Genomic DNA, 18,788 nt, shown 5'->3' on the forward strand with positions numbered 1-18,788 from the left:
GGTGTGAATATTACTGAATGTTGATTCAACCTTTATTTTTCTCCTGTAAATTGGTGTGTGTGAGGGGGAGAGGGGTTCTGCCCTTAAGTTTATTTGGCATATTGAATGTAAGGAAATTCTTGAGACACATCTAGGCTAAGGATGTTAAAATGCAGTTAATTGACTAGTCAATGGAATTTCCATCGACTACTTGACAGGCACTTCCGCATTCCTCCTTTGAAATGTACAAGAGGCCCAGGAAGGGCTCTTGTACATTTCAAAGGAGGAATGCGGAACTCGCCCTGCAGCCCGGGGCCAGTGGGAAGTACTGCTGACTCTGGCCTGCACAGGGGTGCCTGTTTTCAAATGCACAAGAGTCCCCAGTGGGGGCTCTTGTGCATTTCAAAGCCATGGAGCTCGGGGGCAGCGGGGGACTCACAGTCCCCCGCTGACCCCGAGCTCCATGCTACACTGCATGCCACTAGGAGCCCAGGGTCAGCTGGGGAATCCCCAGCTGACCCCGGGCTCCACGGCAGCTGCCCCTTTGAATCCCCGGAGCCCAGGGTCAGCTGGGAGTCCCCTTTGAAATTGCCGCCTCCGCCTGTTTTAAAGGGGCAGCGGAGCCCGGAGTCAGCTGGGAACTCCCCAGCTGATCCCAGGCTCCATGTGGCACTTCTCTGGAACCCGGGATCAGATGGGGACTCCCCAGCTGATCCTGGGTTCTGGGGAAATGCTATGAGGGGCCCGGGATCAACTCCCCAGCTGATCCTGGGCTCAACGGCTGCCTTTTGAAAGGCACATGGGCGGCATTTTAAAGGTGCAGCCACCGCACAGCTGATCCACAGATCAGCTGTGCAGCAGCTGCCCCTTTGAAAAGTCGTCTGCCACTTTGAAGTACTCCTTCTCCCCCCCTCTTGCTGCCTCTATCTATCTTAGGGTAAGTCTACACTACAGCACTAATTCGAACTAACTTAATTTGAATTAGTTAATTCGAACTAAGCTAATTCGAATTAGCGCATCTAGACTTACAAACTAGTTCAAATTAGCATTTTGCTCATTCGAACTAGCATGTCCACACTGAGTGGACCCTGAACCGAGGTTAAGGATGGCCGGAAGCAGTGCCGGCAGGGCATCAGGTTATGACTTAGTGTGTGGAGCTGCTGCCTCAGGCTAGCCAAGGGCTGTGCTTAAAGGGACCCGACCCCCACCCCAGACAGACAGTTCTCAGGGTTCCCCGCTTGCTTGTCTACCTCAATGAGGGACAGCAAAGCAGTCCTGTCTTTGAGTGCCCACACTCAGCACATCACAGCACTCGGCCATCAGCCCGGCTGCACTTGCCACAGGCTGCCATCTTGGGGGGGGGGGGGGGGGGGTGTCAATCGGGCGGCTGTCAGGATCCAGGAGAGCTTCCACCCCGAGGAGCCCGCAGAGCCACCCCAGTCCTCCCCATCGGGGGCTCGTGCCCCATTCCTCCCTCACCTCCTTCCACTTACCCCTCCCTAGCCCCCCTTCCTGATGTACAAAATAAAGGACACGTGTGTTCAAAAATAGAAACTCTCTTTATTGAACAAAACTGGGGGGGGGGGATTAACTTCTGGGGAGACTGGGAAAAGGAGGTGGGAGAGGGGAAGAGAGAGGGTGGGAGAGGGGAGGGGGAAACCTGGGAGGAGGGAGCTGGAAGGGGGAAGCCAAGGGAAGAAGGAGGAGGGGAAGTATAAAACTATGGTACGCCATATCTTCAGTACTGTGTACAGATGTGATCTCCTCACCCCTGAAAAGATATTGTGGCCTTGGAAAGGGTTCAGAAAAGGGCAACTAAAATGATGAGGGGTTTGGAACAGGTCCCATGTAAGGAGAGGCTAAAGTGACTGGGACTTTTCAGTTTGGAAAAGAGGAGACTGAGGGGGGATATGATAGAGGTCTATAAAATCATGAGTGGTGTGGAGAGGGTGCATAAAGAAAAGTTCTTCATTCGTTCCCATAATAGAAGGACTAGAGGACACCAAATGAAATGAATGGGTAGCCGGCTTCAAATTAATAACAGAAAGTTCTTCACAAAGCAAAGAGTCAACCTGTGGAACTCCTTGCTGCAGGAGGCTGTGAAGGCTACAACTAGAACAGAGTTTAAAGAGAAGTTAGATAAAGTCATGGAGGGTGGGTCCCTGGAGTGCTATTAGCCAGGGGGTAGAAATGGTGTCCCTGGCCTCTGTTTGTGGAAGGCTGGAGAGGGATGGCACGAGACAAATGGCTTGGTCATTGTCTTCGGTCCATCCCCTCCGGGGTAGCTGGTGTTGGCCGCTGTCGGCAGACAGGCTACTGGGCTAGATGGACCTTTGGTCTGACCCAGGACGGCCGTTCTTATGTTCTAAGCTCAGGGCCAGGGGTCTCACTGGACCACCTTGATTTTCATGCAAACCTGCTCCTGGGTTCGCATGTGGCCTTTGGTGGCCAGGCTGGCAGCTCTCCTGCCCTAGACGGCCACTTTCCTTTGGCTAGTGTGGAGGTTGTGGACGTTGGAGGCCTCCCCCCAAGCCTGGATGAGGTCCACGATGTCTGCACTAGACCAGGTGGGCGCCCGCCTCTTGCGGCCCTGGGCAGGCTCCTGGGAGCCGCCAGCCTGGTCCCGGGAAGAGGGGGAGGGCTGGGTGGCAGCGGGTGGCTGGCTCATGCCGTGCCAGGTGCAGGGTCTGCTGGCTGGGTGCTGGCAGGCTTGCACCTGACACGGGCACCGTAGCCAGACTGTGCCCCTTTAAGGGGTCCGGAGCTGGGAGGGGGGCAGAAGAGTTTCCCTGGTGGTGCCCAGAGTGGCCACCAGGGCAAGCTGGGGAGGGCTAGCCTCCCACTAGTTTGAATTAAGGGGCTACACAGCCCTTAATTCGAACTGCTTAATTCGAACTAGGCTTAGTCCTCGTGGAATGAGGTTTACCTAGTTGGAATTAAGTTCGAACTAGCGGTTTGTATGTGTAGCGCCTATCAAAGTTAATTCGAAGTAATGGCTGTTAGTTCGAATTAACTTTTTACTGTAGACATACCCTTATAGAGGCATCAAAGGGGGGAGATGTCGACTAGTCAAAATACTATCTGATAAGCAAATGCTTATTGGATAGTTGACTAGTCTTTTACATCCTTAATCTAGGCATTAAGTGCAGATACAGCAGCATAAACACAAATTGACATAAATGTGAATTTTCCCGGGTTGGGGAACCTTTTCTGGGTTGCGGGCTGCTGACCCACATTAAAATCAATCAAGGACCACACAAAAAAACTCCTCACTGCCGTGGCCCCGGACTGAGAAGCAGAAAGACACTCCCCACATTCCCCTCATACAGCAGATCTTGGGTGGCCTGGATTAGTAGATTTTGTGACCCCCGCCCCCCTCCCCAGCCTCGGGGGGGGGAGGGGGGGTGTTCCCTGATGCTGGGAGTAAGAGCCCTGAGCCTTGGGGGCCAAATCCAGGCAAGCCAGGGGCTGGATTAGGCCCCTGGGCCTTAGGTTCCCCACCCTGTCCTAGACTTTTAGCTTAGGGATGTGAGCGACTAGTTGATTATCTGATAAGCATAAACTTATTGGATAGTCGAGTAGTGGCTTGACTAGTTGCTTCCCCTCACTCTTGTTCCCTTTATCAGAGGCAGCAAGGAGGGGAGGGAGCAGGAGCCAGTGCTGGGGGAAGCTGGCTTAAAAGCCAGTTAACCCAGCAGTGTCTCCAGGGTGCCAGCTGCCCCCCTCTCTGCTGCCTCTATCAGAGGCAACAGGGGGCGGGGCGGGGGGGGGGGCAGGGATAGAGGAGGCTGGCTGCAAAGCAGCAGCTGTCTGCAGGGGCCCTGCAGGGGGCCCCTAGTGGATGGGGGCTTTTGCCACCAAGCAGCCCCTGTTCCTGCCAGCCAGGGCTGTCCACGATTAACAGGGGCTGCTGGACTCAGCGCAAGCTGGGACCGAGCAGTCCTGGCTCGTGCTGGTCGCTGCACCTCTGCATTTTAAATGTAGTAAGAGCCCAGTGGCTCTTACTATATATAAAATGCAGAGCTGCAGCACAGGTGGCTCCTGGAGCTCCCCGCACTGCGCCTCTGCAGAGCTCTCCTATCGACTAATTGTATAGTCGATACAATTTGTATCGACTATATGATTAGCTTGGTAACTGCAATTTAACATCCTCATTTTAGCTATGATTTTAATTGTCCCTTGCTCTCTCCTGCCAGCTGCAGGTTTTATAATAATATCACAGATCAAAGATGTATAGAGATTGTTTAACATTGTATTTTTTCCCCCTAGATTGCTGTGGCATAGTAACGCCACCTGAAGTGTGTTAACTGTAACTTTAAGCTTTAAACTCACCAGTGGGAGCAGTTATTTGGGCCATTAGAGAGGTTAAAGGGATGTGGGTTGTTATGGTTCTGTTTGAAATAACATCCAGGCTGAAGAAGGAAAAAAATTAGTAAAAGTGAATGAGAGACAGGAATTATTGGATCAGAATAGATGGAAAAGGGAAGGCTGAGCATAGCTGTATCTTTTTAAATGTCATTAGTCTTACTAAAGATCTGGCTCTCCAAGATTGTTGAAAAGCAGGATTAACAGAAAATAATTTGCCAAGGTAAGGAAAATGCTCAACTTTGCTAAAATGGTTCTGATACGTTTACAACAACTTTCTGGGAACGTGACCCTTCAATTACTGCAAATAAAGGTTAATACAAATAATGAAGAAAAAGATTCCTATCTGCCTCCAAGGAACACCTGAAAAAGGGCATGGGTGGATGGAAAGTGAGGTGCAAATTGGATGTGTTTTTTCTTATCAGTCTAATTTGAAAACAATTAATGCATCCTCTGCCCTGATCCCACTTTTCAGTAGTGCTCTTGGTTTTTAGTTTCTTTTGGCCAGCGAACTATCATCAAAGGGCGATAGAGAGCTGTCTCACACCAGAATGCCAAATGCCAGGGATGTCTAATGCTCAAGACCAGATCATTGTGGAATGCATAAATTAGCCAGGAATCTGTGAATTGGGGGATTGTCCGTTCTTTAACCCTTTGGAAAGTAGGCTGAGGAAAGAGAAGCTTAAAGTGTCAAATTTGTGAATTGGTTTGGGATGGCCTGGGAATAAAGTTTCTTTCCTCTTCTCCCTAGATTCTCAAGTGTTACTAGATAACAAGTATAATGGGAGAGGTTTATTTAATAGCTCAGCTAGAGCAAAGCAGGTTGACTCAGGGTATGTCTACACTGCAGAGTTTTTCAGCAAAATGGCAGTTTTTCTGAAAAAACTCCACTTACGTCCACACTGTAATCACGATCTTTCGAAAAAAATCAAAAGAACAGAGGGGTTTTTCTGACATTGGTAAACCTCTTTCTACCAGGAAGAAGCCTTTTTCGAAATAGCTCTTTCAGAAAAAGGTGTGTGTGGACGGGGAAGAGGGAGTTCTTTCGCAAGAAGAGGAAAAAGCACAGGTGCCCTGGTGGCCACTCCGTCCATAGTAATCACAGCTTACATGTGAGAGAGCGTCTATTCAGTGTGGATATTATCTTTTGAAAAAGCAGATGGCTTTTTCGATGTGATTGGGCAGTGTGGATGCTCTCTTTCAGAAGAAGTTTTTTCAGAAGATTTCTTCCGGAAAAGCTTCCGAAAAGAAGCCTGCAGTCTAGACATAGCCTCAGTGGGGCAGCTCTGAATTTGGAGAAGATGCAGCGGTGTCCTACCTCTTGAATGAGGTTTATGCATGTGATCACCAATGTGTTGAACAGCCACTTCTGTCTGCAGAACCTTCCCACCCTTAGTTATGCAGAAACTGTGGCTACTGAAGTCTGTCCAGGTGACGGTGGGCACGGGGGTGGTGCTCGAAACGCGCCATCCAGCTCTCACCACGGCCAGGTCCACCAGCTTGTGGGTGAAGAGCAATTGGAGGGAGAGGTGCACGCTCAGCCAGGCACTACAGGAGAGGTCCTCTGTGAGGTAGGAGAGGGCAGGCTGTGAGCACAGCCACACCAGCACCAGGGTCTGGGGGAAGCCAGGCCTGGGTGTGGCTGGTTTGAGCCTGGAGGATCCTGCAGCACCTGCTCCAGGAGGGGCTCCGGGCTCCCCTTGCCCCTGGGGCCTGAGATTCCAGGAGCAGCCAGGTGGGCTCAGCCTATGGCTTCCACTGTGTGGGGGCACAATGGCTGGGGGGTTGCAGCCAAGGGGGTTAATGGTGGCAGAGGATCCGGGCTTTGGGGATGAGGAGCAGCTGGATTTCCTGAAGGAGTGGCATGTGCGCTTCTTCCAGCGCTGCCTGCAGATCCTGCCCAAGAGATACTTGTCCCTGGAAACCCCCAAGTACTGGCCAGCTGGGGAGGTGATGGGAGCGGGATGCTGCTGCTTCTCCTGGGCTGGCGCTGGGTGGTGTGTGTGAGACTGAGGGGGCCCGTTGGAGCTGTCTCAGGGCCTGTGTCAAGGCTGTTCCCCACTCTGGCACGACAAATGCAAGAGTGGGGCCTTGCAAAAGCACCCCAAAACCTTGTCTCTACAGGCTTTGGTACAACTCCCCCCAAAAATCCTAATACCCGGATTTTGGGGACTATCCACTGCCACCTCCCAAGTATTCCAAGAGAACCAGGGAAGAGATCGCTTGGGAAATTTCATCCCTAAGATAACACCAGGACACACAAATCAACCAATTCTGGTTAATTAGAAAAAGAAACAAACTTTTATTATCAAAACAAAATTACAGTTGCAAGCATAGTGACTAGATGAAAAAAAGCCACCAATTAATATACTCATGGGCAGGGCTCACCGAGCCGCGGCGAGCCCTGCTCGCCAGCCGCGCTGTCTGGCGTTCTGCGCATGCGCAGATCGCCCGAACCCGGCTCTTCCGGGATGTAATCTACTCGCCATGGGTGAGTAGATTACATAGATTGTCGAGCCCTGCTCATGGGGGACCCCCTATGGGCTCAAACTTAGTTACAAAAGAGAGAAAAACCACTTTTAACAGCACGGACCTCAGTTCCAGAAAACAATAAAACCTGACGGGCTAACTAAACTTTGCCCTACTTACACATTGTGAGAAGACTTTTCTTGGGGGGGGGGGGGAGAGAGAGAGAGAGAGAGAGAGAGACGGCCTCCCATCTCCCTGTTACCTGGAAGAAACCGCTCTGAATCAGACAAAGGAGGGAAAGTTAAAAATTCCTTTGTCCCAGTTTGAAATCCCTACCTGCATTACTGTTGACTGACCAGATACCTGGCTAGAAACAGGAGCCACAGTTAACCCCTTAGCCACCAGGCACTGGCCAGCCCTCGTGGTTATGACAGCTCGTCCCATCCAGGCGCAAAAAGCAAGTAAATGATGCCCAGACCCTGCACACCACCCCCTCCCCCAGTGCCAAGACCTGGCTCCCCTGGCCTACTCCTGCCCCCTCCTCCCTGACCAGACACCTACCCCGAGCTTGCTCCTGCACCCTGCCTCCCACCCAGATCCTGCACCCCCATCCCTATCCCACTCACTGGCAGCCCTGTCCTGCACACTGGACCCCTCATTTTTGTGCTCACCCCAGAGCCTAGGGGGGCCCACAAAATCCACTAACCCTGGAACTCCAGTCCTCCCTGTCCTCCTGTCCCCCATGGGGCTGGAGTGCCAGGGGAGTGAGTTGTCTCAGTTGGGGGTCACATCAGTGAGGGTTGGAGGATTTTGGAGGGGTTGTGTTTTTTGCTTCTCACTTGTGTGGTCCCCAACTAATTGTTCTGTGGGTCAGTGGCCCCTGACCCAAAAAAGGTTCCCCAGCCCTGCCATAAATAAAGACAATGTTGAAACCTTTTGTGTTGGACATCATATTTTACTTTATTTAAAAATGCAGACTGGCCAACAAGCCCCCAATTGGGGCCCAGCCCCCATCTGGCCACAGCATCATAACACACCTGCACCCCACACACACCCCAGCCCTGAGCCCCTCATACACCTGAACCCCCTGCCCTGAGCCCCTCATACACCCCAACCCAGACTCCTGCACCCCCACATCCCCAGCCCCCTGCCATAAGATTGAGAGAAGCCAGCCTGAATGCCTGCATGAAGTTGGATTTGACCAGTGATGATGTAAACTTCAAAGTAATGTGTGAAAAGATGCAGCAGCAGACGCCCCATTCAATAAAGTCTGTGAGTACAATGTTTCATTTATGCTATTATTAATCAATATTATTGATAATTGACATAAGTTGTATATTTTCAGTCATGCAAATAGGCATTCTTCTATGGCTGTTTGTTGATCACTTGTTCTGAATTTTGATGTAGTTTGGCTCTTTGGTTTGAAATGGTTGATGACTCCTGGTCTAGACCGAGGAGGGAAAAATCTGGATTTAAAAGGATTATGACACCTTTCCGGGAAAGAGTATAGAAATCTGGGTAAAATTCATGCTGGAATTAAATTTGTCATTGGAGGTGGAGGTGGGGGGGCTATGACATTGTATTTTCCAAAACACTCATGCACTTACAAAATGTTTTGCACACTCACTAACCTTTCTTATTCCCCTTTCAGGGGTGAATAATTCTTTATAGGGGTGCTCTATTTTGTAGGGATGCTTTATTTTCTAACTTTTTTTTATTCCTTCCACATTTGCAGACCTGTAATGGAGATCCAGCAGTCACCTGCTGCAGGAAGCACAATCCAGCTTCCTAACCTTAAGGAAGAGACCCTATCAATAGTGCCTCTGCTTTTGTGATCAGGGTAGTAGTGCAATATTGCTTATAGGGTCTTTTCCTTGGAGGGTATTCTTCACAGGAAAGCAGTGTGCTGGTCAAGTTAAAGACAAAGGTTTATGTAAATTTTGAACATTGTTAGCTTCTCTGCACAATCAATTGCCTAGCTATTGTGAATCTAAGTGTTCCTGTGACAAATAATTGTGTATAGATGCTAATGAAATGACTCAAGTTGTGAGTATAGGCAGTCCCCGGGTTACATGGATCCGACTTACATCGGATCCCTACTTACAAACGGGGTGAGGCAACCCCGCACTAGCTGTGCCCCTCCCCCTCCCCTCCCCCCCCCCCAGCAGACCGCCGAGACGCGCCGCGGTCCCGCCGCCCACGTCCTCCGCGGCTTTTCTCAGCAGACACCTCAGCTTGAGAATAAAGGACTGAGGGAAGTGAGGTGTGGGAGAATAAAACTGAGCTCTGGAGAAATGTTTGGCTAGAGTTTCCCCTACAATATGTACCAGTTCCGACTTACATACAGATTCAACTTAAGAACAAACCTACAGTCCCTATCTTGTACGTAACCCGGGGACTGCCTGTAATTTGGTATATTTTTTGATGTTACTAGGCGGGGTACTAAAACAGCCTGGTATTACAAGCATGAACAGTTGTACTTGTTTGAAACTGGAGTAACCCAACATGCTTACATTTTAAAGTAGTATGGGATGGGAGATGTATGAAGGGGGCAGATTTAACATAATGCTGTAAACAATCAAGGAATTGGAGGAGATAGTCCCATGCGCTGTTTGTATTTCTGCACTTAGGGTACGTCTACACTGCAGGCTTATTTCAAAATAAGCTATTTTGGATTTTTTATTCCAAAATAGCTTATTTCGTAATAGCTCATCCATGCTGATTGGACACTGAATCGCATTTAAGGACACCTGGAACCACTTCAGGCAGGGCATCAGGACAGCAGTTACTTCCTGGAGCTGCTGCCTGAGGCTGAGACTCATGTTTAAAGGGACCCCCCGGACAGCCATTTCTCAGGTTCTTCTCCTGCTTGGCTACCTCTCTTAGGGTATGTCTACACTACAAAGTTAGTTCGAACTAACTTTGATAGGCACTACACTAGCGCTCCGTTAGTTGGAATTTAATTCGAACTAACGGAGCGCTTAGTTCGAACTAGGTAAACCTCATTCCACGAGGATTAAGCCTAGTTCGAATTACTAGTTCGAATTAAGGGGTGTGTAGCCCCTTAATTCAAACTAGTGGGAGGCTAGCCCTCCCCAGGTTTGCCTGGTGGCCACTCTGGCCAACACCAGGGAAACTCGTCTGCCCCCTCCCGGCCCCGGAGCCCTTAAAGGGGCACGGGCTGGCTACAGTGCCTGTGCCAGGTGCAAGCCTGCCAGCACCCAGCCAGCAGACCCTGCACCTGGCACGGATCGAGCCACCCACCCGATGCCCCCCAGCCCTCCCCCTCTTCCTGGGACCAGGCTGGCGGCTCCCGGGAGCTTGCCCGGGACCGCAAGAGGCGGGCACCCGCCTGGGCTAGTGCAGACATCGTGGACCTCGTCCACGATCTCCGCACTAGGCACAGGAAAGTGGCCGTCTAGGGCAGGAGAGCTGCCAGCCTGGCCACCCAGGAGCAGGTGTGCATGAAAATCAAGGGGGTCCACTGAGACCCCCAACCCTGAGCTCTGAGCTTACAATGGCCGTCCTGGGTCAGACCAAAGGTCCATCTAGCCCAGTAGCCTGTCTGCCGACAGCGGCCAACCCTAGGGACCCTGGAGGGGATGGACCGACAACAGTGACCAAGCCATTTGTCTCGTGCCATCCCTCTCCAGCCTTTCATAAACTTTGGGCAGGGACACCACTCCTACCCCCTGGCTAATAGCACTCCATGGACCCAACCACCATGAATTGATCTCACTTCTCTTTAAACTCTGTTCTAGTTCTAGCCTTCACAGCCTCCTGCAGCAAGGAGTTCCACAGGTTGACTCTTTGCTTTGTGAAGAACAACTTTCTGTTATTAGTTTGAAGCCTGCTACCCATTCCTTTCCTTTGGTGTCCTCTAGTCCTTCTATTATGGGAACTAATGAAGAACTTTTCTGTATGCACCCTCTCCACCCAAGTCCTGCTTTTAGAGACCTCTATCCTGTCCCCCCTCCGTCTCCTCTTTTCTAAGCTGAAAAGTCCCAGTCTCTTTAGCCTCTCTTCATATGGGACCTGTTCCCAACCCCTGATCATTTTAGTTGCCCTCCCGTCTCCCACCCTCTCTCTTCCCCTCTCCCACCTCCTTTTCCCAGTCTCCCCCAGTTTTGTTCAGTAAAGACAGATTCCATTTTTGAACACAATTGTACATCAAGAAAAGGGGCTAGGGAAGGGTAAGTGGAAGGAGGTGAGGGAGGAATGGGGTACGAGCCCCCGATGGGGAGGACTGGGCTGGCTCTGCGGGCTTCTGGGGGTGGAAGCTCTCCTGCAGCCCCCCAATTGCCCCCTCTCCCCAGATGGCAGCCTGCGGCAAGTGCAGCCGGTCTGATGGCCGAGTGGTGTGATGTGCCCAGTGTGGGCACTCAGGGCACTCCAAGCCAGGACTGCTTTGCAAGCAGGGCACCCCTGAGAACTGTCTGTCCGGGGTGGGGGTTGGGTCCCTTTAAGCGCAGCCCTCGGCTAGCCTGAGACAGCATCTCCACGCTCTAAGTCCTCCTCTGATGCCCTGCCGGCACTGCTTCCGGCCATCCTTAAGCCTGGTTCAGGGTCCACTTAATGTGGACATGTTAGTTCCAATTAGCAAAACGCTAATTCGAACTAGTTTTTAGTTCTAGACGCGTTAGTTCGAATTAGCTTAGTTCGAATTAACTAATTCGAATTAAGTTAGTTCGAATTAACGTTGTAGTGTAGACGTACCGTCAGGGACAGCAAAGCCTTTTCTCTGACTGCTGTGATTCTCCTTGCGACACCTCAGCTTGCCAGCCATGGAGCCGGAGCTGCCTCTGCTCACGCGACAGCCCCTATTGCTCATGCGGCAGTTCCTGCAGGCTGCCCTCCTGGCCCTGCAGGAACGCAACCCCCAGCTCATTGAGGAGACCCTCACTATCTGTCTGGGTGCGCAGCTCTTCCAGATGCACCCCACTGTGCACCACTGCTTCTGGTGGCTGGACACCAGTTCCGACTGGTGGGACTGGCCTGTTATGGAGCGGTGGGATAACCAGCAGTGGCTCCAGAATTTCCACATGCAGAAGGACACCTTTCTGGAGCTGTGTGCCTGGCTCGCCCCTGCCCTCACGTGATGGGACACCCAGATGCGATCCACCATCCCCCGGGAGAAGCAGGTCACCATCACTGTGTGGAAGCTCACTACGCCGGACAGTTACCAATCTGTCAGGAACCAGTTCGGTGTGAGGAAGTCGACCGTTGGGGCTCTCATCATGCAGGTATGGCACTCTCGGCTATTGTCCCACGGGGGGGAGTGAACTGATGGAATGGGGAACCCTAGGGAAAGGGGGGCTTGGGGATGGGGGTGGTGTTAGGGGAAGCCCCCTTCCCCAGGTGTTTTTTCAAACCTGCCCTCACACAGCCTCGCCAGGGGATGGGCTATGTAGGGGGGTGGGCTCTGGGACCTGCCGAGAGCTCTGGCATCCCCGTGATTGTCTGTCTCCTACAGGTGGTGAGGGCTGCGAACACCGTGCTGCTGTGCAGAGTCATCCACCTCAGCCGTGAACCCCATCGTCACCGGCTTTTCCGCCATGGGCTTCCTCAACTGTGTGTGTGTGTGGGGGGGGGGGGGAGCTATTGATGGCACCCACATCCCCATCTGGGTCCCTGACCACTGGGCATCTGTCTACATTAACTGCAAGGGCTACTTCTCCATGGTCCTGCAGGCCCTCGTCGACCACCACAGGCAGTTCACCGACATCTTAATCGGGTGGTCAGGGAAGGTGCACGATGCCCGCATCTTCAGAAAATCCAACATCTTGCAGAAGCTGAAAGCCAGCATTTTCTTTCCTGAGCGCACCATCAGGGTTGGGGATGTGGACATGCCACTGTGCATCGTGGGGGGTGCAGCCTACCCTCTCATATCCTGGCTCATGAAGCCCTACACCAGATACCTTGACCCCGTGTGCATCACTCCTAAGTGTGTGTGTGGGGCCATGTCCCCAGCCTCCTTCTAGTGGCAGGAGGGTGTCTCACCCAGGTGTCAGATGTGTGAGCGACCTCCCCAGATCCTGTGAGCAGGAGCCCAGGGGTGCTGTGGTGTAGCCTCCTGGGGCTGTGTGGCACAGACTGGTGCCGCATGTGCATCCACGTGCACGGACTGCAGCGCAATCCTCAGGCCAAGAAGGCTGAGTGAGGAGCGTGTCCCAGCCCCTCACCTCCCGTCACCTCCACCCTGTCTGTGTCAGGTACCTAAGATCACTCACCTGATGTTCCTTCCCTGGCCTCGGAGGATGCCTGGGACACATCCGGGCCATGGGGTACTAGCTCCAGGGTAAGCATGGTGACGGTGCTGGCTGTGTTGGGGTCACTGTCATCCTCCTCCTCTTCCCCATGACCAGCTCTGCCCCCTGGGCGGGTGACGACGGGCATCTCCAGCCCTGAGTTGACCACCAAATGTGGGGAAGGGGCTGCACCGCTTGCCAGGATGCGGTGCAGGTCCTGGTAATAGGGGCAGGAGTGGGGTTCTGCCCCGGAACAGGAGCTGTGCTCCCTCAACCTGGAATAGGCTTGTCAGAGCTCTTTGACTTTCATCCAGACCTGCTCCTGGGTCTGGATGTGGCCCGGCTGTCGGCCATGCAGCTGTAGATGTTGGCGTTGCTCCATCTGGTGTGGAGATCCTGGAGGTTTTCCTCCTCACCCCACACCTCAATGTGGGTCACGATCTCTGTCCCAGACCAGGAAGGCACGTGCCTCTTTTGGCACCTGGCAGGCTCCTGGGAGTCATCAGAGTGCTCCCTGGGAGCGGAGGAGAGGGCTCTTGAGGAGCTTGTGGGTCACTCATGATGGCCCTAGGACTGGTTGTGACAGCAGCAGTCTGGCTGGAGGCTGTCAGGGCCAGCTTTCTGCCACAAGCCCTTGCCCCTGTTGCTGCAGCTTTAAGGGCTGTAGGGGAAGAGGAACTATAGCAGTGGTCCCCAACCTTTTGGGGCTGCCACGCGTTCGGGGGCAGGGCCGCGCATGTGCTGCGCGCCTGGGGCAGGGGCCGCCCAGATCATTCAGTGGGCGCGCACAAATGCCCCGGCGGGCGCCATGGCACCCACAGGCACCGCGTTGGGGCCCACTGAACTATAGAGTCCTGAGGGGTGTGGACGGAGTGGCCAGCAGGAGGCCCCTTATTTCAAAGTAACTCTAGCTGCTTTGTCCACACACACCCTATTCCAAAATAGCTATTTTGAAATGGGCATTATTCCTTGTGGAATGACGTTTACAGATTTTGGAATGAGTTGTTCGTTATTTCAAAATTATTTCAAAATAACAGAATTACTGTGTAGACACTTGCATAGTTATTTTGGAATGTGCTGTGTAGAGACACCCTTAGTCTGAAAACCAGCATTTTATATAGCAGCTGAAGCTAGAATCCCAATAGCCTTTCAAACAAATCTAGCTTAGTTGATAGTGTCAAAATATTGTCCAGATGGAGGACTTCTTACTCCGACTCCTGTAACCCTCATGGTACGAGGAGTAAGGGAAGTCAGAGGAAGAGTGCTCTATTTCAAAATAAGTGCTGTGTAGATACTCCCTATTTCAAAATAAGCTACGTAATTGACGTAGCTCAATTTGCATAGCTTATTTCGAGTTAAGCCCTGCTGTGTAGACGTACCCTAAGTTTTATCCAAGCACCTGGACTCATAAGCAGCAGTTTATGGAGCTGTGATTTATATTATGATACTATGTGTAAATAACTAATGAGAGTGGTTCATGTAGCTGGCCCATGCCTCTCTGTCTAGTAGTTTGAAGCCTGAGCCCTCAGAACATGTGGGCAATGGCTCTGAACGGTTATTTGATAAAGATTTTTTCTGCAAGCTTTATGGTAAGATATGTGGGAAAGTGGTGTGTGTGTGTGTGGGGGGGGGGGGGGGGTGTTAAATCTCTTATTCCTCTTTGTAAATTATCAGCTGAAAGAGGAGGGGTTGACAGAAGCTTGAAATGACTGAGTGGGTGGCCTGTACCAGTATTTTCAGGTGGTCCCCTTGCTCTCTTGTAGGACCTTTGAGGCCCAGGAAAAGTGCATAGAGGGAGGGAACTTCAGACTGGATTACAAAGCAGCCCTCAGCCAAAGAGGTTTCCAATCAGTTCCCTCCAGCAGCAGGGCTGGAGCTGCCTTGGGAGCACCGTGCCCCCCCCCCCCCCCTTTACAACTGCAGCTCATGTCTGAGCCTTCTCCACAAGCTTGCAATGACAGCTCTGATACATTGCATTCCCCAGGGCTGTGTGTCAATCGACCTGGGGAAGCCAGGCTGGGTTTGGGAGTGGGGGGTGCAGGTGGGAGATTCCCACTATAAAAGAACCATTCTCATTTCACAGCTGATTCCGTTTCTTGTCCTTGCTTTAACTCCCTCCTCTTCCTTTTATTGGGGAGGTGGGGAGAGGTGTGGAAAGCATTTTGTGTCCTTACAATAAACAAAGGAATCTCCACCTTGTTCCAAGCCTGAGGCATGGCCTGCACTGAAAACCACCAGGCAGGCTGCCACTCTTTCCCTGTTGCACTACTGTCAAACTTGTAGCTAGCAGTGCAATAATGAAAGGGCGTCGGTCTGCCAGGTACCAGCCTTCTTCCAGTGACAGCCTGCAGGGGTGGGGGGCTGGGTCGAAAACCCTGAGGTCCCTTTGCTAAGAATTAGGTTGCTCTCACCTCCTCCACGACTTTAAAAAGGATGTATTTTATTGTGTAATTTTTGTTTTCAGCCATAAAGCAGTTGAGATCTGGGACTATGAATCAGTTTCTGCTCATTCGCTCTGGCGGGGAAAGGTGAGCTGCTCAGAACCACTCAGGCACTGAAATCGGACATGCTGGGAGAGTTCACAGAACAGAAGACACCTCAGCACAATTGGCATCAATGTGAGAGGAAGTGCAGGTTTTTGAGAGAAATCCAGTATCCTAAATGCCTGTCTCTACCTGGTCTACTAGATCGGTACAGAGGGAGAGGTTAATGTAATGGTCCAAAAAATAAAGTAATTTCACTAATTTTTCTGCCTTATGACAGATTAGCTTTATTTCAGGTTGCCAGAAACTTACCAATATTCAGCAGCACAAAGTGGATTAAAAAAATAATTTAAAAGGTTCCTGGTTGTTGTGGTTCAAGTTGTCATTGGGTATGGGACTGGGGCAGGCAGAGGTAGTGAAGAGTGTGGGCAGGGGAAGAGGTGTGGAGTACAGACTAGTGGAATGCTTGTGGATAGGGGAGAAGGGGGGGGGAGTACTGCTGGAACCTATAGGAATGAACTGGAGCACTACTTGCTGCATGTGTGGGCTGAGCAGTCCAGGAAATAGCCCTTTGATTATTGGTGGCTATGGTGAAATGGACTGTGGGATGGGGGTGGGGCAGGAGTGTTATGCTCATAAGACGCACACGGGATCTTTTCTAGGGGAAAAAGCAATACGCCGCATTTATTGAAAATACAAAATGAAAAGAGCATATGCCTTCACACACACACAGGTCCTGCAGATGGTGCATCGTTACCAGTCCATGGTGGCTCAAGTCAGTCTTGCTGGCCAGGCAAGGCTGACTAAGCGAGGAGTCAGGGTCTTGTTGATTGTAAGTCAAGGCTTCTCTGAGGCTTGGCTTGCAGGACGGAACCCAGAGTCCTAATGGCCAGAGCTCCCCTTCTTCTATATGTAAGTTTCTATTGGAGTCTGTGGGTATTGCAGTGTCATGATGCAATCGGTGTTCTTCTGTGTTTTCCGGAGTTATCCTTTGATGATGACTGTCAGGCTGCCCATCATTGTCTCTCACTCTTCAGGGTCTCTGCCTGTCTCCAGTGTTCTGTCAATGCCGCTAATTCAATTCAGCCTCAGACACAATGCATGTTTCCTGGTTATCTTAAAGGTTCCCACTTCTTGACTACCTGTGCATTTGTGAAAGCTGTCACACACACATCCTCCACTCACACCACACAATTTTACAGTGTTTCACACAAGATTAATAGTTACTAAAGGAACAGCAGAAAGAAAGGAATCTTGCACAACTTAGGGTATGTCTACACTACAAAGTTAATTCGAAATAACAGCCGTTATTTTGAATTAACTTTAATAGCGTCTATACATGCAAACCGCTATTTCGAAATAAATTCGAAAGAGTGGAGCACTTAATTTGAATTTGGTAAACCTCATTCTACAAGGAGTAACTCCAAATTCGAAATAGCTATTTTGAAATAAGTGCTGTGTAGACACTTAATTCGAAATAGGGGGCCTCCAGCCCTTCCCAGGGAGCCCTGGTGGCCACTCTGGGCACAACCAGGAAAACGTACTCTCCTCTCCCCCAGCCCCGGAGCCACTAAAGGGGTAGACCCTGGTCACAGTGCATGTGCCAGCTCCAAACCTGCCAGCCCAGAGCCAGCAGTGGCCACCGGAGCCCCTGACCCAGAGGCCCCAAAACATGAGCCAGCCAGCCCTCCACCGCTCCCCAGGAGCAGTCTGCCAGCTCCCAGGTGCCCGACAGGGGCTGGAGAAGGCGGGCGCCTTCCTGGTCCAGGGTGGAGATCATAGACCTTATTCAGGTTTGGGGGGATGCCCTCAACATCCATGATCTCCGCACTAGACGGAGGAATGCGGCCGTCTATGGTAGGATAGCTGCCAGCCTGGCCACCAAAGGCCACATGTGAACCCAGGAGCAGGTTTGCATGAAAATCAAGTTGGTCTGGCGAGACCCCCAACCCTGAGCCCTGAGCTTCCCCTCCCCCTTCTTCCCCTTGCTTCCCCCTTCCAGCTCCCTCCTCACAGGTTTCCCCCTCCCCTCTCCCACCCTCTCTCTTCCCCTCTCCCACCTCCTTTTCCCAGTCTCCCCAGAGGTCCATCCCCCCCCAGTTTGGTTCAATGAACCCAGTTTCTGTTTTTGAACATACGTGTCTTTTGACATCAGGAAGGGGGCTAGGGAGGGGTAAGTGGAAGGACGTGAGGGAGGAATGGGGCACGAGCCCCCAGTGGGGAGGACCAGGGAGGCTCTGAGGGCTCCTCATGGTGGACACTCTCCCTCAGGGCCTCCTGGATCCTGACAGCCCCCCGATGGACCCCCCCAGATGGCAGCCTGCAGCAAGTGCAGCTGGGCTGATGGCAACGACCCCACGAGATGCACCGGCGTGCCCAGGGGCAGCTCCGGCTCCATGTGGCCGAGTGCTGTGGTGTCCCGAGTTCAGGCACTCCGGGCACTCCAAGACAGGACTGCTTTGCTGTCCCTCATTGAGGTAGACAAGCAAGCAGGGAACCCTGAGAACTGTCTGTCCGGGGCAGGGGTCGGGTCCCTTTAAGCATGGAGCTCAGTTAGCCTCAGGCAGCAGCCCCACACACTAAGTCCTAAGCTGATGCCCTGCTGGCACTGGATCCGGCCAGACTTACCTTCGGTTCAGGGTCCACTCAGTGTGGACGCGCTATTTCGAAATAGCAAAACGCTATTTCAAACTAGGTTTTGTGTGTAGATGCGTTATTTCGAATTAACTTAATTCGAAATAGTTCATTTGAATTAAGCTAACTCGAATTAACACTGTAGTGTAGATGTGCCCTTAGTTTGTGATACAGACAAGGGTACAACTTCATTTGTAATGCTAACAGGAGGCAAGTCCTTACAGTACACTTTGTCTAATTAAGAGAAACGGTGCAATAGAAGCAGACAGAACTTATGAGCAAGTCATTATACATCACATCATGCTTATAGTCTTATAACTAGTACTAAAATATACCTTTTTGCTACAGGAGGAAGAGACTCAAAAGGGTATTTCCTTTAGTAAAGTACATGTCCATGCTGGCTGTTGAACCTGCACGTCTTGCTGACATGATTTCTGCTTCATTGTGACTTTTTGCAGGGGAAGATTAGCACAGAATGCAGGCTAGCTGTGCAGGAGGGATGCAATCTAATCCATGCTTCATTTCCTATTTCTTTGGGATACTCTCTCCCTCTCTCTCACCCAGGCAGATATAAAAGATGGAGCCTTCTCGTCAGTCACACACAAAAAGG

General features: G+C 51.6%; 1 long non-coding RNA gene across 1 annotated transcript; it reads left to right on the forward strand.

Annotated features, from left to right (window-relative positions):
• The first annotated feature begins 1,637 nt into the window (after positions 1 to 1,637).
• Positions 1,638 to 15,805, forward strand: LOC142818432 (uncharacterized). The gene is made up of 2 exons (XR_012895908.1): positions 1,638 to 12,056; positions 12,287 to 15,805. It is a non-coding gene; the product is annotated as an uncharacterized LOC142818432 (long non-coding RNA).
• The last annotated feature ends 2,983 nt before the right edge of the window (positions 15,806 to 18,788 follow it).

The sequence above is a fragment of the Pelodiscus sinensis genome, chromosome 15, assembly GCF_049634645.1.
Source record: "Pelodiscus sinensis isolate JC-2024 chromosome 15, ASM4963464v1, whole genome shotgun sequence".
Lineage (NCBI taxonomy): Eukaryota > Metazoa > Chordata > Testudines > Trionychidae > Pelodiscus > Pelodiscus sinensis.